Source organism: Protopterus annectens, chromosome 7.part0, assembly GCF_019279795.1.
Source record: "Protopterus annectens isolate FY-2018-M chromosome 7.part0, PAN1.0, whole genome shotgun sequence".
Lineage (NCBI taxonomy): Eukaryota > Metazoa > Chordata > Ceratodontiformes > Protopteridae > Protopterus > Protopterus annectens.
The window spans coordinates 817,572,548-817,595,276 of record NC_056739.1 but is presented as its reverse complement, the minus strand read 5'-3'; the positions used below and the strand labels follow the sequence as shown (position 1 = coordinate 817,595,276).

Genomic DNA, 22,729 nt, shown 5'->3' with positions numbered 1-22,729 from the left:
CTGCCTTCGCCCAGAATGATACCACAGTATAAGGACAAAATGATTGACTTCAACAATTGGCTAAATTTTTGGTGTCATTCAAAGGGGATCCAATATCTGTCTGCTTGGGACAACATGATCAACAAACCACGATGCTTTGCCAGAGATGGTCTGCACCTGTCACCTCTGGGATTCAGGTTACTGGCTAAGGCTCTTGCCACCCCTATAGTGCCTTTTCTAGGCAAGGCTCAAAGGACAAAATCACCACCATAACAGATATAAGCATGCAAAATCTGAAGGTAATGCTACTCAATGCTAGAAGTCTAAACCTCAAAATGCACTCTCTCGAGGCACTCTTAAAAATGGAGAACATCGATATCTGTGCAGTAGCTGAGACCTGGTTCAAGCCTCCAGAGAGCACCCCTGCAATACCAGGCTACAACTCTTACCACACTTTTCAGCCACCAAACCAGGACGGAAGCACTAAAGGTGGGGGAGTGTCCGTATTCACCAAGGATATTCACACCTCCAGATTAGTTGCCCAACACAATGCATCTGAAATTCTACAGGTGCAACTAACACTAGGTAAGACTGCAGTCCGAATTGTAGCTTGCTACAGATCCCTCACCATGCCCCAAGATTCTCACTACACCTTTCTAAACATACTAGATAAGATACAACCAAAATCCCTAATACTGGGTGATTTTAACTGTCCTGCCATTAATTGGGAAAACTACTCTGGTACCAACACCTTTGCCCAACGTTTCTTGGAATTCATAAATTCCAGCGACCTGGACCAACTAATCCATAGTCCCACCAGGGCTTCAAATATCCTAGACCTGGTCATTACCAATATGGGAGATCGATGCTCCACTCCAGTGGTCACCCGCTCGTTGGTCAGGTCTGACCATAAGCTAATCACCCTTGATGTCCACATCCCACCCCCCAGTAGGGAAACCTCCATAAAAAAACTTCTCCAAAGCCAACTTCATGCTACTCAAGTCAGAAGTGACAAACTTCATGACACCCATGCAGATTGGAACTGGAAGTTCGACCACCGAATCCTACAGTAAGACACTGTACAAGCAAATCCACTTGTGCATGAATCATGTTATTCCAAACAGAACCAAGACAGTCTCCTCCAAAAAAGAACCCAATCTGGTGGTCCCCTGCCATAAACAAACTATACAACAGAAGGAATAAACTGTTGCAGAAAAGAGGAAAAATCCCAGGATGCAAAAAACTCCCTTACCAGCCTCCGTAAGAAGCTGAGATCCCTCATAAAATCCTCCAAAGCAAGTTACGAAAATAAAATTGTAGAACAAACAAGTAGACTGGGCGGAAGAAACGAACAATCCAAAACAAAACAGGAGCCCAACAGTAGCCAGCAGACAAAGATGTTAATCCAAAGTGTTTTCTGGATTAACATCTTTTTCTGCTGGCTACGTTGGGCTCCTGTTTTGTTTTGGATTGTTTACGAAAATAAAATTGCCAAAGATTCCAAGGACAACCACAAGGCATTCTATAGTTATGTCAAGAATCTAAATGGCAATGCTCAGATCTGCTCTGAGTTACAACAGAATGGCATTAAATATACTGATCCCAAGGATATTGCCAATATCCTGGCAGATCGATTCAGTGCCAACTTCACCCCCCTCTCACCCCCTAAAGGGCCCATCTCAATGCCAGTAGAATGCCAAATTCCGGTATTCACAGCCACACAGGTGAAAAACACACTCTCCAAAACTAAGAATACAGCATCCATGGGACCAGACAACATCCCAGGCTGCGTACTACATGAACTACAAAATGAACTGGCACCTCACCTAAGTGTCATGTTTAATCATAGCCTCACCTCAGGCTACATGCCCAATGAGTGGCGCACAGCTACAGTTATCCCACTCCACAAGGGGGGATCCACCTTGGATCCCTGAAACTATCGCCCCATCAGTCTGACGACCCTGATCTGCAAAGCCATGGAATGGATTATCATGGAACTTCTAAACAAAGGCATTGGCAACCTTCAAACTCTGGACCCCACACAGTTTGGTTTTGTAAAGGGCCGATCTTGTCTCCTCAACCTGATTGACTTCTTCGAATCAGTCTCCAGAGCCGTGGCCGAGGGTAAGGCGGTCTGCACAGCCTATCTGGACCTCACCAAGGCCTTCAACACCATCCCCCACTCTGGAATCATTGATAAACTTACTAAGCTGGGCATTAATCCCTACGTAACTCAATGGGTTGCCTCGTTGGGATGCCAGCTGGCTTACTGAAAGAACCCACACTGTAAAAGTAGCCGACTCAAAATCCAGCTCCAGACAAGTGACAAGCGGAGTACCTCGGGGTTCATTCCTGGGACCTCTCTTGTTTGGCATCTATTTCTCCGAAGTACAGGCCAGCACTAAGGGACTCTGGTTAACAAAGTCCGCAGATGACTGCAAACTGGGAGCCATTATTGAATCCCCAAATTATGTGGATATTCTACAAAAGGGCCTTACAGAAACAGATGCTTGGTGCCAGAGCCATGGGCTAAAGCTGAATGCCAAGAAATGTATAGTTATCCTCTTTGGGGAAAAAGACGTACTCATGAATTACCAGATAAGTGGCAGTACACTAAACACTGAAAGTGTGATGAGGTATTTAGGGACACAGGTGAACAGTGGTCTCACTTTCGATAACCACATAGCCACAACAGTCAGAAAATCCTTCTGTGTGGCACACCTCATCACTTAGGACTTTTCATTCCTGCCTATTGCCACAACCACCTTACTAATCTGTCAATCTTGTCAACACCACTTCCTCTATACCACTCTCTCTACCTACTCTATCTGACCATATTTTATTCCAACATGTATTCGTTTCTAATATCTTCTACAATACTCCTTATTCTCTCTATCTCCACCTCTTACCACTCCAATCTCTGTCCCACTCCTATGTTCACCAACTTCTGACGCATACAACATATATCCAACTACTTCATCTTTTACTATCTCCCCTAATCTCTTTACTACCTCTACCTCAAGTCTATATAAACTGTCCATAATACAGGTTTTTAAACCTTCCCACAAAGCTAAGTCAAAACTATACAAACTCCATCTAGCATCTACTACACACTCTCTCCTCACTAAAAACCTACTTTGTTCTGGAGATATCCATCCCAACCCTGGCCCCTCTTCTCTCCCCAAAACTACCTCTACACTTCCCCCATCTTACTCCTCCAACAGTCACCAACCTCAGTCACAACAATCATCTCCATTCGAATACTTAACTATTTACTCATTGAATATTCAGAGTCTAGCAAATAAAAGTCACTGCGCTGCACTTGTGGATAGCTCTCAATACCCCTCACATCCTCTCAAATAGTGAAATACTCCCACCAGGTTATAATATCTTCCGATCTGATAGACCTGCAAAAAAAGGTGGTGGCGTAGCCATCCTCTACTGAAACATTCTTAACCTCTCACCATACCCTTCCCCAATTCCTGACTTCCTCCCAGCTGAAATAGTCATCCTTAACTGCCATCTGAATCCCCACAAAAAACTTGCAATTGCCTCTATCTACCTTCCTCCTGGTAACAATCTGCCCATTCTTGAAAACATCCTACCCTGGTCCTCCAACTACACACCATATGAGACACTTATCCTGGGTGATGTCAACATTGATTGGTCCAAACTCATAACTGACTCCCCCCAACTCAGTATCCACCTACACGGCTTCCACCAACTTATAACATCTTCCACTCACTTCCATAAAAATTCCACCTCCAGCTCCATCATAGACTGGATCCTTACCAATTCCCCCCACCAATACCACAATCCCACCACCTTACCTGACTACCTCAGTGATCATCTCCCTACCACCATCTTAAGACACTACTCCCATATTCCTAAACCCCACCTTATCAAAGACTGTCAAAAACGATCGACTTTCAGTTCATCCCAATTTAACTCCATTCTCCACAACATCGATTGGTCCATCCTAAAACACCTCTTCCTAAACGATGCTGTAAGCACTTTCAATAGCATCTTCATGAATACTCTAAATTCCTTAGCTCCCTCTAGGAAGATCAGAGTAAAATCAAACCATGCTCCCTGGCTCTCCAAAGAGACTAGGTCCCTTATGAAACAGAGAGATCATGCTTGGAAAACCTGGACTAAAACTAAACAACCACCTTTTCTTCAAAAATACAGGCAACTGAGGAACCTTGCAAAAAAACATACAACTAATGACAAAAAGTTATACTATAGCTCTGCTCAGCTTAACAACAAATCCAATCCTCGAAAATTTTGGCAATTCTCAACAACATCCTCTATCCTGGAAAGCCCTCTAATCCCTCCCCATACCCTAACTCTTCCTCTCAGGAAACAGCTACCCTCCTGAATAAACACTTTATCTCTTCCATCCAAAATCTGGTAACCTCTAAGCCAAACTCTACTTCGACACCCACCTCTCCATTTCCCACTAACACAACTTTGTTTTCTTTTGAGCCAGTTCCCATTACTAACATCAAATCTCTACTACTCAAGCTAATACCTTGCTCTCCTTCCACTGACAATCTATCTCCTACATTCCTCAAACTTGCTGCTGACTCAATTGCCTATCCTGTATCTATAATAATTAATTGATCTATTCTGGAATCAACTGTCTCCATCCTTTGGAAATATTTCTTCACTATCCCTCTTCATAAAGGTGGAAACTCCACTGACCCCTCAAACTACCGACCCATTGCCATTCTGTCCTCCCTCTCCAAGATATTAGAAAAATGTATTCACTCACAGCTTCTCAATCACCTCCTCACACACACCACTTACTTACCCTACCCAACATGGATTTCATACTCACCACAGCACCACCACTGCCCTCCTCTCCTTCACTCATATCATTGCAGAGGCCCTAGACAACAATAAACTAATTTCCTGTCTCTTCCAAGATCTCTCCAAAGCCTTCTATACTGTCTCTCATCCTCTACCACTATCCAAACTCGCAAATCTCCACCTATCCCCCTCCACACTTGCCTGGTTTAATAGTTACCCATCTGGCAGGGAACAATCTGTTAAATGGCTCTCATCCTCCTCACCTTTCCTTCCCATCTCCACTGGTGTTCCCCAAAGCTCCATCTTGGGACCCCTTTTGTTTAACATCTTCACCAATGATCTTTACACCTCATGCAAAGAATCCTCCCTTATTCAGTATGCAGACGAGTTCACACTTATATCCATCTCAAATAACATTCCTGAACTACACTCCCTGACCCAACAGGCCCTACTATCCACTGAACAATGGCTCTCTCGCGACCTATTGATCCTAAATCCCAAAAAGACCAAACTCCTACTTTTCCTTCCCCGTTCTCTTTCTCATCACAAAACCTCCTTTTTTATTACATCTTCTAACAATACAAACATCCAACCTGACACCCACACAAAACTCCTAGGGGTCATTATCGATGACAAACTCAAGTTGAACCTACACATACTCCAATGTATAAAAAAACAAACCAGAAACTAGGTCTGCTATATCGGAACAAAAAATTCCTAACCCCTGAATCTAGACTTGCCCTGGGCCAGGAACTCCTCCTCCCCTCCCTCTTATACGCCACCCCAGTTCTTACCAGTATCCAGGCCTCCACTCTAAACAAATTGCAACAGACTTACCATAAAATAGCCAGATTCATTACTAACTCCCCATACAACTCACACCACTGCATTTCTTTAAACTCTTTTCAATGGCTTGAACTTCCCCAGTTTCTGCTGTCTTATCAATTTCATATGCTACACTCTATTCTTTATAAACCCTCCTTCTGTCCATCTCTATCTTCCTTAGTCTCCATCTACATCCCATCCCGGACCCTCCATAACTTCTCTACAAACACTCCCTTGCCCATGCATGGAACAAACTTCCCCTTGACTTACATTCAATCTCCCACACGTCATACTTTAAAAATGAACTAAAAGCTTATTGTCTCAATTCCAGAACCTGCCCTTGCCATGACCCTACCTAGTCTTCCTTCCCTTTATGTACCCTGAAAAAGACCATACTTAGTACTGCATTACACCTCTCTCTCCAATGTGTCTACTGTGCATTTGCACAATTTTATACAAACAAAAAATGTTTATTGTTGACCTATTGAACTATATCAATGTAAAATTGTTACTTATCTTCTTTTTAATGCAACTTTAACTTTATGCATGTAACCCAACATATGTGAATCGTTTTGCTATAACTGCTATTATATCAGTATTGTTTAAAATTGTACTTGTTTTAAAATGTATTACTGGAGCTTTTCTCCTCGGGTCTCCACTGAAAATGGGCCACAAGCCCAGTTGGACAAACCCAGTTAACAAATGTCAATAAATAAATAAATAAATCTAGAAACAAAGCAGGTCATTGTCCCACTGTACTCATCCCTCATTAGACCCATTATAGAGTACAACGCCCCATTTAGTATGTACCTCACAAGACATCTGCAACAACTGGAAAGGCCACAGAAATACCTCAGTAAAAGAATCACAGGCCTAAAGCAGATGTCCTATGCTGACCGTCTAAAAAAGCTTCATCTATACTCTGTCGCATATCGCCTACTCAGCGGTGATTTCTGCTTAACATATAAGGTCATGTCAAACCCAGTGCTGTTGGACATGCTACACTTAAAGAAATCCCAATCCCTCAGAGCTACACACTCCAGGGATCTAAATCTGGTCATCACAATGAACAAAACATGCTGGAGGGATAGGTTCCTGACCCAGAGACTCCCCATAATCTGGAATAGACTGCCCATACATGTCAAGCTGAGCGCCTCTTTGACCCTCTTCAAAAGGAACCTTGATGATTGGATTTGAGATAGGAAATTCACTCCAGGGATCATGTCAGTCACCCTGCTAGACAGGGGACCAGGGAAGTAAATATTCTGGGAAGAAATAGCCAGGGAATTGATATGGCTAGGCTTGTATAGGCCCTAGGGACAATAGCCTAGTACCAACCTATGATCTGAAATAGTTACTGGATGTATGTCAGAGCTTTCAATTAAATTCACATGTTCCTGTGGAGTATAATTTCCATCTGGTCTAGCCCAGTTGTTGTACTTTAGGGAATTATATGTAAATTTTGTCCAAGTTTCTACTACTGAATTCACATCTTCCATACCAAATATTTTCATAAATAACTTCAGAAATCTACCATCTTTTGTTATATTTTCCTTTCTAGATCCCCAATACATTTTCTCTATTGCAAATCAAGTTCCTTTTCCAACCTATGAGTTATATTCCTCGCTGAAAGATGGTTATTTCTCACAAAAAATTTCTTAAGCTCCATAATGGCAGATTTTGATGGAATATAAATGCATCATCATAACTGTCCTACCATAGAAGTAGTCCCTTACTACCACCAATCTGACATTGTTGCCTTTTTTCTCTTTTATCACTATTGGGGTCCCTAGCAATTAGTATTATTACTCTCCTTTTCCTGTGTATCTGATATTCTGCTGAATTTCCACCCTGAATTCCTTTCTTTGCCAAATGCACATGTTCATTTCTTTCAGAATGTTTCTTCTGCAGGTTTGGTATTTGCACTGTGCATTTCTTTATATAATTTAGCACTGTTTCCTTTTTGTCAGTACCTGTAAGTCCATTTACATTTCTAGGTAATGTGGCTAGAGTAGCCATTATGTTAAAAAGACATTGTTTCCAGTTTTGTTTGAATTGGCATTTCCAACTTTAGTGTTACATGCACACACTAATGTTTGCCAGGCTGATCTTTATATTACAGTTGTTTCTTCTCTTCTTTATTTGAACTTGTGTTACATTTTCAAGACTTTTTGTTTTAATGAAAACACTCAAAAAAAAAAAACTAAATACATTTTCAGAACAACCCATCCTATACTAACTTACAACAAACACTCAAAAGCTGTATGCCTTCATAAAATGAGGTTTAACCCTCCAGATGTGAACTATTGCCCCAAATTGACAGCTGAACTTACAGGCATTACTTAACCTAAGATTAAGGTTATCCATGCTACAGCCTCTGTTCCTAGTTACATCGATTGCTGTCTGTTCTTTCCTTAACACTCTTGCCATCTCATATGTGAAAAACAGATGTATACTTTCAGAAATTACCTTTTAGCTGTATGAAAAAGTGCACTGGCTATCTTTAAATAAAACTAAATTGTACATTGTTCTATTGTATTAAGGTGGTTAGGGAGGCTGCTATCCTGTTATTTATTTCCCATAATTTCAAACTTTGTTTTTCATGGAACTGCTTGCCATTGTACCTCAGCAAGGAATTTTCAGAGCTCTGAAGATTATTGCTTGCAGCTGCAGACAGCTTTTTTTCTATGTAAAAGTAGTCAGCAATGAGTCTTTGTAAATTTCACTCTGGCTTCAGCTGCAGACATCTTGACTTCTACTGAACATTTGCTAATGGGGAAGAAAGCTAATATATTTGCAGATGTAAGAAACTTATTTTTCAAACCTGCTTGCTTAAACCAAGGGCATTAATTTAGACATTTGCTCTTGTAATAATAAAAATATCTTAATTCTACATATAATGTAATGCATAATATAATATATATAATCAATGCTGTTTTACACTCCACATCCATTCCAGAAGCCCAAGACCACAGCATATTAACATTAACCTTGCTTTTGTCCAGCCTTTCTCATCTTGTAATTGTAAGCCTATATTTCTTACAACTAAAAACTTGTTTACTTTAATATCTTTAACACACAACAGTCACTGAAAAGACTAACCTACATTTAAAATACTCTATTGCACACAACTTCTCTACTATGTAGAGCATGAAGTTTATATCATAAAATGAGTTATACAAATAATAATTATTTTACATAGTTACTTTTCTTACTTTTTTCCCCCTTTTAAGTGTCTTAAACATTAATGACATAAAGTGGTGTATATGTTCTACAGTCCACCCACAAGTTTAACAAAGTCAACAAAAGTCTAGTTTTTCTCAGCCACTTTTTCTTACAAAGCCATATTTCACAAATGTGATCGATGTTTTGTAGTCTGCCATTTATTCACTAATTTCAGTGTTGCTAGTCATCTTCCTGATGTTCATCGTGTTTCACTGTTTCAGAAGAAGAAAATGGCGTCTGCTGCATCTTTTATACCCCTGGCGCACTGACGTCAGGGAAGAGGCAGCAGCAACCGACGCCAGACCAAGACTTTGGAATTCAGGCCGACTGCGGGTAGCCTGCCAGCAGGATAACCCAACAGTAATGACTGCAACAGTGAATACACTCGAACATCTACATTTATGGTAGGTACACAACTGTACTTTCTTCACCATCTCCCAACACCAGACTCTGGTTCAAGTCAAAGTTACCCCTGATTTTTCTAGTTAACTATTTCGCATTTTTCTGTGTCTCAAGTAATTTCCTTTGGAACATTGGAAATGGTTTCACTGGCAGTTTTTCTGAGCTTTATTGTCAGAAAACTGAGAAGCAAACTCCCCTTCTGTTTGCTGTTTCACTATTTCCTCCTAGCCTGTTCCACATCCAAACTTTTCTTTTGGATTCTCCAGGAAGAACTATTCTGAAAACAGCTTGATACAGCAGCTTGAATCACACTCTTGGCTTTTGACATTCCCTGATTGTTGGGATAAATTTGCTTGTCTTCTGCCTAATGTACAGGGAATAATCATTGTTCACAAACGGTTTTGGCTGCTTTCTCATAGCTAGGTTTGGCACATGCAATTGCTGTGCCGTTTCAGTTAACAAATGTTGCTGTGGAATGCCTGTCCCGTTGCTTATTTGTGCTTTTGTAAAATTAATACGTCTGTTCCTTCCAGTTTCTCCAGTCTAACTGACCATCTCAGTTTTCTTTTGCGCACACACTGGCTTGTAACACTGTCATTTTTTGAAACTGCTGTCCTTGAGAAGTCTCATACTTGGCCGGCCTTTTCATTTCGGTCTCTGATTTTTGTAGTTTTATCAGTTCATCTGAATAGCTAATTAAAACTTGTATTTTTTCCAACATTTTGTTGTTTGAGTTGATATTCCCCCTCAGTGTTTCATTTATTTTTAATCACTTCTGATTAAATTTGATTTAGTTTTTTTTCTAAATTATTGGAAGGCATCTCTTGTACCAAAACTGAAGTTTGGACAGCCTTTTGCTGAGCAGCTGCAGGATTTTTCCCAGCCAGTGTTTCTGTTCATCGTTTTTGGGTTGATTTTTTTCAGGTTCTCTAAATTACCAATACTAAATAATCAGTAACTAAATGTTTCTCATGCTATCACTGGCTCTTAATTCTCAGTTTTTTTTTCACACTGAGAGAACTGAAATTAAACTGTTGCTCAATGTGCAGCATTTTATGTAGTGTTGAACTGTTGATAGTATGAACAGAGTACACATGGAATGTGTGATGTGTAAGGTTTGTAAACTGAAAAAATTTGTAAATTGAAAAAATGCTAATGTGGTTTGATTTCCTTTCTCTTAATGTATGTTTACCTGTGTCTTAAATTATATTTTAAGAATGGTGTTTAAAATACATTCTGTAACTGTAATTATACCACCAGCTGTAAATCTGTCAGTAACTGTAGTTGGTAGACCCCCTACCTTGAATGTTACTTTTGTTCATGCAGCTGTGGTCTTCAGTTTGCTGCATTGCAGTTTTACTGGTGTATTCCCTTTTTAAGATAACAGGAATAAGACAGTTATGCATATTTTCACATTCTTGACAAATAAGTGTATGTAGCTGGAAAACAATGGTAGTTTGACAGCAGGTTTCAGTGAGAAAGTTTTCTGGCATTATTATAATCTTTCATTTGAAACTGAAAAGTACCACATAGAATCTTCCAGTTCAGGTTAACACGCATATTAACATATGTCATATATTCATAATTTTAGCTTAGTACTGTTACTAATTCCCCAGTCATGTCCCAGGACCAGTGAGCTTACCAAAAATAAAGGTGTCAACCCCCAGATATCAAGCAACCAAACCTCTCCCTCCTAAAGTGTATTGTCTCAAACTGTGAGGGCAGTCTCTGTAAGTAAGCTGAATGTTTCTCAGCCTGCATTACTAGCCCTGTATGTTGTTGTTGTAAATTACTGCTACAGATATTCTTAAGTCCTCTCAAATAATTTTATCGATGCTTGGTCTGTTGCTGTATTTGACCAGTACAGGTAGGCACGCGTGGTTTGGGCCATAGCACCAACCCCTCAACTCTAGTCCAAGTTTATTGTGCCTTTTTCAAGTATCATCTGTTTGTGTATTAGTTACCCTCCCATTAACAGTGCATTAGTCCCCCCCACACACACACACACAGTTACACGTCTCTGTCTGTAGTTCCTCTTGTTATGCAGCTGTAACATATATTTTTCCTTGCTGCATAGAGAGGAATTTCCTATAACAATAATGAAGATAGCCTTTAACTGTTTAGAGTACTGCAATCACCACAAATAAAATCTAAACCTAGTAAAGACAATTTTCTGCAGTCAGGAAATCTTTTTTTGTCCAGAGCACATTATTGCCAGGTACAGCCCACTCCAATCACCCTTGTTATGCTTGGGCTTGCTTCCTTCCCCTACCTTACCCCCTTATCTCACCCACCCCCACATTCTCTAAATTTATTTTTCACCTTAGTCCCAGTCATCTTATGGCTCCTTATTACTATAACTGACCATATTTGCTTGAATACTCTTCACCTAAAGATGTTCTCATTTTAAAACATCACATACCCTAAACTCCCCCACTCCCCACCATGATACAGTGTTTCACTCTAACATCTGTCATACTCCTATTATTTATCTACACTACATCTTACCAACCCCAACTCCCTGAATATTTTGCCTTCTACCAAAAGACACATTTACAATGTAACCCCTTCATCCATCAAGTCCAGTTTAGGTTTCCACTTGTATAGAAATCGCTACACTTACCTTATTAAACCTAATGTACTCCGCACCTCCAAAAAAAGGTTCAAAAGTACTATCACCACAAAAACTAAAACTGCATGTACATATAAGGGTACTACTGAATTTTTCTGTTAGCAGGTGACATTCACTCCAACCCTAGACCCTGTAAGGCAACAGGTTACTCCACAAATAATAAAGCAAGCCTGTCCAAAAACTGAAACTCCTCTCCCAACAAAATAAGAAACTGCAACAAGAACCTCCGTCTATTCCATATGAACATCAAAAGCATTGTAAAAAAATTCCAGAACTACATGCATAGATAAAATGTCACTCACCTGACTTACTAGCAAAGACACTGTCTTGGCTAAAGCCATATATTAGTAACACAGAAATACCCCCCATCCCCAGCTTTAATGTCCTTAGAGCTGATAGGTTAAACAAAAAAGTAGGAGGAGCAGCAGCAGTAATGTATCCCAGTAGCATAAACCTGTCACCTTTCACATCTCCCGTACCTTCCTTCCTCAATGCTGAGCTACTACTAAGAAACTTAAAACTAAACGCACACAAAACAGTGTTTGTGGCCGCCCTTTATATCCCTCCTGGAGACAGTGTCAGCACATTGGAGGACATCCTATCCTGGTTATCTAATAATGTAATGTCAGGCCAAAAGACCAACAAGAATAAAGGTGTAGCAGTAAAAACTCGTGTTATATCAAAAACCAAACGGCTAACACCAACGTCAGACAGTAATACATTTAACAGCAGCAAAGCTTTCAGGTATCAAGTACCCTTCCTCAGTGCTTAATAAACTTCACCATAAAACATACAATTTATATATACATCAGTTAAATTAATCTCACAGCCAATAAAACAATCACAGTAATAAATCCTTAATGACATAATGTATTTTACATTTGTTATATATGTTTCTTTAAGGATTTATTACTGTGATTAATTGTTTTATTGTCTGAGATTTATTTAATTGATGTGTGTATGTATATATATATATATATATATATATATATATATATATATATATACATACATATATATATAAATTGTATGTTTTATGGTGAAGTTTATTAAGCACTGAGGAAGGGTACTTGATACCTGAAATCTTTGCTGCTGTTAAATGTATTGCTGTCTGACATTGGTGTTAGCCGTTTGGTTTTTGCTATAACAAGAGTTTTTACTGCTACACCTTTACTCTTGTTGGTCTTTTGGCCTGACTTTGTTTTATAGTATATTTAAACGCAATTTTTTCTACACAGCCGTTCGTGATATCTATGACACTATCTCAATTTTTATAACTGGCAGAATCCACTATTGAATGGACTGCAGGAAATGCTGACTATGCGGCCAACCACCCTGAACGAACAGGAGTCTAATTTTCATTCCTTCTTTCCCAATTGGAGTGGAAAGTACAACAGTTTAAGTTGCTACAGTGGCAAAGGTATAGCTTTCTTGCTTATATTGAGCTGGGTGTTGTCCCTAGAGGACTTTGGGTGGTTAAGATGCCATCTTACGGCAACACCGACCCTTCTTTGCTAAACAGATGGCAAGAACTAAGCATCCAAACTAGTTTGAAATATATGGAACTGATGAATGAACATTTTGTTTCCATAGAGTCTGATCTGCAGGAAGATATTTTAAAAATTGAAGCTGATCTTTCCAGTAAACCTTGCTTCAACAACTATGTTAGAGTATAATAAAATGTTGGACAAACTCCTGCTGTATAATAAGAAGCTCAAAGGGCTTAAACTGAAGAAATTAAATCATGAGATTAACGATTTAATAATGGCCATATTTTCTCATGGACAAGAGATAAGTATGTGAATAACAACACTACTAATATGTCCAAACATTCTATAACTTTGGTGGATACTAATTTGATTGGAGCTTTAGACGATTTTAGAGCCCCATTGGTTCTTTCTGGTGCCAATCAGGGCACTTCTACCAACAATAATGTAACTGGTGCAACATCAGGCGGTGGAACTACAAAAGTTACAACTTCCAGCTCTCGCAACAAGCATGCTTCCTCCCAGAACCCAGATGCAATGATAGCGGCATCGCAGATTCAACAAACAATTAATGAAAGGAATGAGGAAATATGTGCGGTAGCGTTTCTTCCGAAGCCCAAGCAAGTCGTTCATTTGAAGTTACCAGAGGAGGTAAATACCAACAAACGGGCGGCTTCACGAAGACGGTCGCAAGGAAGGAGCAGGAACAGGAGCCGAAGTGGACCGAGAACAAGGAACAAGAAACAAACAGGGACTTAAGTATAAATGACTCTTGTGTTGTTAATTTGTCTAATACTGTGATTAACTCATACCATATTTCTTTATTAGAAAAAGGCTTAAAATTAGTTCCCTCTAACATAGAAGGGTTAGCAGATGCCCTTATTGACTTAAAATTGTTCGTATGCAGTTTGGATTTAAAATTGTTGTATGGTTCTGCCCAGAATAGTGTGTCTGCATGTTATAAGCGTAGTAGCACTTTCATTCCAACTAGCCATCCCATTGTACAAGCATTCTACAATTCATGTGAGGCGCAGATTAGAAAGTATTACCAAAAAGAAAAATTTAAACATAATTATAACTTAACAATGGAAGAAAAGCAGGCTTTATGTGAATTAGAAAAAAATAATGATATAATAATAAAAGAAGCTGACAAGGGGGGAGCTGTTGTGATAATGAATAAGTTAGATTACCACAATAGCATGTTGGAAATAGTTAATGATGTTCAGGCTTTTATAGAAATAAATAGTATTCAGGTTGATGTGATTATTAATAGGATTAATGCATTATTAGATGATCTACAAATCATGAATGATATCTCACTTGATCTATTTATGTATTTAACAGTTTCAAATCCTACAATTCCCATTCTTTATGGTATACCTAAAATCCATAAATCCATCCACAAGCCCCCAATGAGGCCCATCGTATCGGGCCGTGGATGGATCACTGAACCTATTTCAGTGTATCTACAAGATCAGCTAAGTAAATATTTGAGGTATGTTGTTGTGTCTTTTGGCTTTTCCCGGTTAGGGGTCGCCACAGCAGAACTCCGGTCTGCTAATGATTGGCAGTAGATTTTTACGTGCCGAGTTGCCAGCCCTGATGCACAACCTTCAGCGAAGGTATGCCCATTCATGCATGTCTCTACACAGAAGGCGCTCTAGCTGAGAATCGAACAGGACAACGTCTTACTGTGAGGTGACAACGCTACTGCAGCACCAAGTTATATCAAGGATACAATGAATTTCTTAAAGCAATTATATGAGTGGTACAGTATGAGAACATCTAATAACTTTCTTATGGTAACTATGGACATAAAATCCCTTTTCACCATGATTTCGAATGAATATGGTGTTAACAGCTATTAGAGACCTCCTAAATAGATACAGACATGGCACAGGCAGACAAATAGAGACCTTATGGCAACTCTTGGAGAGTGTTCTAGAATGCAATATGTTTGTATATGATAAAAAAAATACCATCACCAGACTATGGGGGTTGCAAAGGGTACCCCTGTTGGTAATAGTTATGCCACATTGGTATTAAGTGAGTGGGAGGATATCTATATAAATTTGGAATCTGGTAATTGGGTGGGGGGGATACTCTTTGTAAAGAGGTTTGTGGATGATAGTTTTTTCATATGGGAGGGAAATGAGGTTGACTTCACTGCATATGTGAATTATCTTAATACCACAACAAATTTCTTACAATTTTCTATGCAATACTCACGAATATCACATAATTTTTAGATATTAATATCTATTATGATGGCTTGGAATTACAAACCAGTGTTTATAAGAAGAATGTGAATAAAAACAAATATTTGCATATAACTAGTATGCACCCCCCTCATATATATAAAGGGGTAGTTAGAAGTCAGGTTATGCTTATGAGCAGAAAATGACTCAAGATGTATTGACCAGATTGATGAAACCCTTACTGCATTTAAGAACAGAGGTTATGAAAATGAATTGCTTGAGGATGCTAAAAACTATGCTCTACAGAATACAACAACTTCATGTATGCCATTTTTTTTGGCGAGGGTGCCAGTAACTACAATAATAATAGTAATGATAGCCATTATGCAAATGTTCACTATATCACTAAATTTAGTAGATGTAGTGGTAGAATTAAACAAATTATAGCTAACAATTGGGGTATTCTTAGAAGTTTTTTTGGTTTGGATAATATTATTACCAACAAACTACTGTTTACCTATAGGAAATGCAGTAATCTTAAGGAAAGACTATGTTATAAAGATTTGAGGGAATCAAATGTGAGAAGTAAAATTGTTAAGCATGGTACTTTTGCTTGTCATAATTGTTGCAGCTGTGCATTTATTGAGACTAATATTTTTATTAACCCTAATAATAAATCTTTTATGTTTTATTGTTCAGCTACATGTAACACCAATAACATCATATATTTGGCTACCTGCATAAAGTCTACATGTTTTTATGTAAGAAAGTCTACCAGATGCTTTAAAGATAGAATCATTGAACATAACTCTGAGATAAGGCAAATATTAACTAATTCCCTAGCTAAACATGTTTTTGAAAAAATAGGTCATAGTTTTAAGTTTAGGGTTATAGATATTATGACAAGATCACTCATAAGGGGTAATCTAAACATAAAATTGTAAAATATGGAATTACAATGGATTCTACATTTACAAGCTGACCATTTACCAGGGTTAAATCAAATGGTTTCTATTAAACCTGTTTTAAAGTTAAAAGCTTGTTTAATATAAATAGTTAATACTATTTTATATGATATTTTTAAGGACATAATGTATTTTATATTTGTTTTATATATATACATATGTGTATGTGTGTGTGTGTGTGTGTGTGTGTGTATATATATATATATATATATATATATATAAATATGTTTCTTTAAGGATTTATTACTGTGATTAATTAATTGTTTTATTGACTCGAGATTTATTTAATTGATGTGTGTATGTATGTAGATATATATATATATATATATATATATATATATATATATATATAAATAAATAAATTGTATGTTTTATGGTGAAGTTTATTAAGCAGTGAGGAAGGGTACTTGATACCCGAAAGCTTTGCTGCTATTAAATTTATTACTGTCTGACATTGGTGTTAGTCGTTTGGTTTTTGATATATCTGATAATGTCCACATTGAGATGATTATACTTTGTGATATGTCAACTGGTCAAGTCTCACCTCTGAGATAATGACTTCTAGTATAAACCTCTACAATTTCTCCCAACTTATCAGTGATCCTACTCAAATCAACTTGAAAAATGGTAAAACTGCCACCGTGGACAGGTTACTAACAAGTCACCATAGCAGTATAGGCTCTCACACCACATTTGCTAACACAGTTAGTAACCACCTGTCCATATATCCTACAGGAGAATGCCATGCTTCTCCCAAGAAACACACACATAAATCCTCTTACAAGATGAACAACTTTGACCTGCAAATGTTTAACACCTCACTACAGTCTTGCAACCGGAACATCCTAAAAGTCTTGCCATTAAATGATGCTGTTGACTATTTTAGTATGTTTTTTTATGGAACTGCTAAATAGCATACAGTATAAATACTTACGGAATAAGGCCAAATGCTAGATAAAGCTTGACAAGAAACTTCAGTTTGCAGAATAGATGCTATGTAATTCTAGACAGAGCAAGGACTGAGGACATAGTACAGTTTGTACCTACCATAAATGTAGATGTCAATGTAGATGATGTCCGGTGGGTATACATCCCTCCTTCCTCTGTGGTATTTCCTGTGTGTGCACCCTCTTACCCTCTAGCTGGGGTTATGGGGTTATATGTTATGGTGTATTATTTTTATATTACTGTGCATGTTTGTTTTTTTGCATCTCATTTAGCCTTCCTTAGAGGGCACCTGTGGCATGGTGGGCCAGAAAAACTAGGGGAAAGTGGCATGTGATGCTTTTTTTTATACTACTGGCGGAGGAGGGAGGGGAATCAGCGGCGGCGGGACACCGACTTTGGAAGCCCGCCGACCGCCCGAGGCTGTCTGAGGCAGGACAACCCATATGTAAGGACTGCAGATGCATACCTAGCGGACATCTACATTTATGGTAGGTACAAAACTGTACTTTCTGGGCCACCATATTTAAAATACTACATCCTGGATCAAGTGGACAACCAAATCCAAATGTAACTGCTTTCCGGAACAAATGGCTAATGTTTTCAGTGATCATTTTATCTCTAGCATACATAAACGGCATCACAGCGATACCCAAAATACATTGACGTCTCTAATAATCTGATCACATTCCACTCAGTCTCACCTTCCTGCTCTATTAATCCTCACTCTTTCTCCTTTCAACCAGTATCTATCATAACAATCAAGAAATACCTCAAAGAAATTAAACAGAGTATACTTGCTCTAGATGGAATTCCTGATGATTTCTTAAAAGTAGCAGGCTCAATTTTCTTTACAGTATCCAATCTCATAAATCTTTTGTTCAGGAATCACATGCCCCAGCCTTATAGAAAAAGTTTCACAAGGGAGGGAACTCCAATGATATATCCAACTTTAGACCCATTGTCATTCTTTCCTCTGTTTTGAAAATCCTTGAAAAATACATTCATAATCAATTAAGACTCATGTACAAACTGACAAGCTCCTCACCTTTACACAACATGGTTTTACATCAGGGCATAGCACTACCACAGCTCTCTTAAACATCACCAGCACTGTTACTCTAGCCAGAGACAAAAGGCCAACTGGTTTCTGCCTTGTTTCTGGATTGACCAAGGCCTTTAATATGGTTTCCCATAGCCTCCTTCTAAAAAACTCTCTTCACTTGACTTATCGAACAATTCCACCAACAAATTATTCAGCTACCTTTCCAGTAGACTCCAGTTTGTTAAATTGATTAATTCTTAGTTATCCTTCCTACCTCAAAACAGGTTTTTCCCTAAGGTTTCTTACTGTGACCACTGCTTTTCAGCATATTTACCAACCACCTACACTCTGCCAAATGTCAAGCATCACTCATACAGTATACCGATGACCATCAGTTCTGCTAGTAAAATTACTGAACAACACCTCATGAAGAATCATTTTCATCGGTTGAAAGTTGGCTCAATAACTGCCAGCTTCTACATAATCCAATAAAAAAGCTGCTGCTATTCCTCCCAAAAGGCCTTAAACACCTCAAATGAAATTTCTCATCAACAGCATCTGATAACACCCTTATGTCATTCCCCATACCAGGCTACTAGGCATGATAATTTATGATAACCTGAAATTTGACTTGCGTGTGCAACAGGCTAGCAAAAAAAATCAAGGAAGCTCTATAGAACAAAAAACTACTTGACTGATTCAGTCAAGAAACTCTACACTCCTACTCTCCACTTTACTGACTTGTTCCCCAGTACTGCTTAACCTACAAGTTTCCATACAAAATAAACTAAACCATTGCTATAATAAATTAGCAAAATTTGCCACTGTCTCGTCAAACAGAACCCATCAGTGCTTAGCCCCTAAAGAGCTTATTTGGCTTAAGTTACCCAAGCAAGCCTACTTACACCCAACTATTCATAGTCCACAAATTAATATACAAACCAGAGCAAAGTAAAGCCCTACTAGACTTATTGTATACATACCCACGCTAAGCCAGTTCGATCTAGAAGCAAAATTATCCTTACTACGTATTAACCAGCCTGTCGACAGGAAACTCTGTTCCAGCTTACAGCACACTCCTGGAACTCTATCCCCTCATCCCTTAAACATACTAAGAACCTTTCCAATTTCAAGACCAATTTACATAATATTTATCCGACATCTGGACCTGGATCTGCACAACCCTCAAAACGAATGATCCCCTGTTCACCGTAAGTCTGCCTTTTCCACTCTTAATTCACTAGCACCTTCATATCTTAGCAGGTGGTAGTGGCCTAACATAAAAATAGCACTCACTTTAATGATACCATTGCTAGATACATTGTTTATATCAAAACAGGGTTAAACTTCTAATAGAGTGCTTGATGTAAATGTTTTCAAATGCCGAATCAGACCCACTTGTGGTAACCAGCCCTGAAGTGGATGGACATAGCTTATAAAGATCTATCGTTATAAGTATCATATGCTACACTGTATAGAGCCTGTTTTAGAGTTTATAAGAGCTTTGTTATAACAGAGTAAAACTAGGAATGCCCTTTATTGTTTGCAGAATGCTTTGTATAGGACATTTCCTTGCTGTTTGTAAAACATTTAATTTTAATTAAGAGCAGTCTTTATCATTCACATCTCCCTCTTACGCCTTTAAACACCTAAATTAGCCCTTACAAATCTTGTTTTGCATTTTCTTTATTTTGTACTTAATTTTTGAAACCATGTCCTTCTCTTAGTCTGTGACCCAAAGACTTCTAAAATCCGACAGCCAAATGCTTGTTTTTCCTGACATTACTAAATTAAGTTTCAGATTGTCCAATATTTCCTTTGACGTGATAGAGAGAAACAGCACATATTTGTTGTGTAATGTTAATTTGTTTTGTAGTTCGTCTTATTATTCCCTATTTTGTATCCAGTTTTAGGTGAAAAGGCTTACCTGTCGAGTTGCGGTGCAGTGGTCTCGCACAAATGCCGAACCACGGTGCCTCTATTACAACAATGTGATCTATGTACATGTGTTAACTTCATACAGATGTGGTTGAGCAGTTATTGGGACGAGAGACTGGATAAGCAATTCACAAAGAAACAATGGGGGAATACATGTATGTTTCCCAAATATGCAACAAAGTGTAAAATATGTAGGATCTTTGCTTGGAAGTGTTTACATAGGAATTTTTTATACTCCAAGTAGACTTCAAATGTTGGAGGTGTGATGGAGAAGAAAGAGGTAACTGGGAACATATTTTCTGGGAGTGTAATGAGTTGGCAGACTTTAAAGATTCCCTGCAGACTGCTCTGTCAGAGATACTGGGTGAGCAAATTGGTGTAACTAAGGAGATTATTTTTTGAGCTATGATACAGAATCAGAATTGCCCAGACATAGTAAGGCCTTGCTGAGTCTAATTATGGCGGCTGCCAAAAGAAATTTTTAGAAAATGGAAGTCAAAGTCTAAACCAACTTAACTAGAAGTAGTGAATAGAATAACAGAGATAAAACAACTGGAACTGTGATCTTTAGAAAAGGGTAGGTGCAAATTACATAGGAAAAAATGTGAATTGTGGGAACAATGCATGCAGAGGAAGACCGAGGTTTAAAGGAAAGCAGGATGTGAATGAGCTATGTAATGTTTGACTCACAATGACTGGGTAGATTATAAGTGATGTAGAATGTTTGCAACTACAATTATGTCAATATGGTTTGTTTTCATTTATATAAATGAGTGATTACCTGTGTCATACGTGATAATTTAGTAAATAGGCTTCTTGTGTAAAAACAAAATGTGGTTGGGCAGTTAGAAGCTGATCAAATGGCTGTCGCTCACTACTAGGGAAACCAGTCTCAGTTTTATTAACCATGTGGCAGAAATTGTCCATTCTGTGAATTCTTGGGTTTATTTGCAAAAGTACAGCAACTAATCCAGTAGGATTTGTCTTTTATTTCGCTATTACATTTTAATATAGATTTAACTGATATAAATGTACTTGCTTAATGTGTCATTTTTTCAGGGGAATACAGAGAGCTCTTGTTCAAAGAGTACCTCGTGTCTCGTTTACTGCTTGTTTGGTCAGGTTATTTACGTGGAGGGCTCAGTGCACAAGTGGTAGATGTTTGTTTTCTTTTTTCTTAGTTGATCTTTTGGGAGAGATACATATGACTGTGTGTGTGTGTAATTCTTCCCAACTGTAATCATTTCTTAGTTATATATATATATATTTTTTTTTTTTTTTTTGGGCAATCTCCCTTCCCACCCCTACAAATAAATAAATAAATATTTTTAGAACTGCTTTTTACATAGCCCTTTGGGGCTATTACCATTGGAGTTTTTGCCATGTTACACTTGCTTTTTACTTTTCTTGTGCATTTCCTATCAGGTTGCTTAATTATGGCTGACAAAGCTGCTGATTTTTAAAAAATGCAGTGCATGTGGGCACAGAATTCCTTTGGAGGATCCTCACACTCTGTACTATTCACTGATCATCCAGGCAACCTTTTGTGACATCTTCCTTCCAGACCTTTTGATTGTCATGGAGCCTGTCTGAAGCCAACATCAATAAGATGATGCAAAAGTTTCTCCGGATATGATTCCAATGGGGGTCCTCACAATGCCTGCCCTGCGGGTGGCACCATGTGTGGTCCATACAAACCCAGCCAGAATCTCTTCTTCACCGGTCTGAACTTTGGGTCTAGTGGCCACTGTGCCGAGTGACATCTATGAGACCCCTGTCATAGCCAACAGCTTTTTCGACTTCTTCTCCGGTTTATCTTCACCTCTTTGACTCCTGTACTATCAGATCAGGATGGGTTTTAGGGATGAAGCGTCTGGGCCAAGGTAAGAGCAGCAGGTTCCACTCAAGTATTTTGGAGCAGCCCTTACCCTTAGGTGCTTCAGCTGTGGACAGTTGGTTCTGAAGCAGACATTGGAGCCTAAATCTGATTGGGCCTTGGGATGTTTCTTTTTTTGGCCTGTTTGGGTTGCAGGGCGGGTGTATCTTTTGCACCAAATTTGGCTTTGGCTTGTGAGAGGGTCCTTTCCAGATCTAGAGAGTAGGTGTCTCATACCGACTCAGCTTTGTTCCAACCCCCTTGAGTCCTGTTGTCATGTCTGCCTATCCGTTCTGACAGGGGTAGTCAACTTCTCTAAGGCTTAAGAGTTCTTGATTAGCAAGTTCTCCCTTCGATTCTGATACTTTCCCCCAGGAAGCCTTCCACCGGGGAAGCT

At 38.7% G+C, this 22,729-nt stretch overlaps 1 protein-coding gene across 2 annotated transcripts in view; it reads left to right on the top strand.

Moving 5' to 3' along the window:
• Positions 1–22,729, top strand: part of LRCH4 (leucine rich repeats and calponin homology domain containing 4) — a 1,419,989-nt gene that overhangs the window by 1,125,339 nt on the left and 271,921 nt on the right. The window lies entirely within an intron of this gene.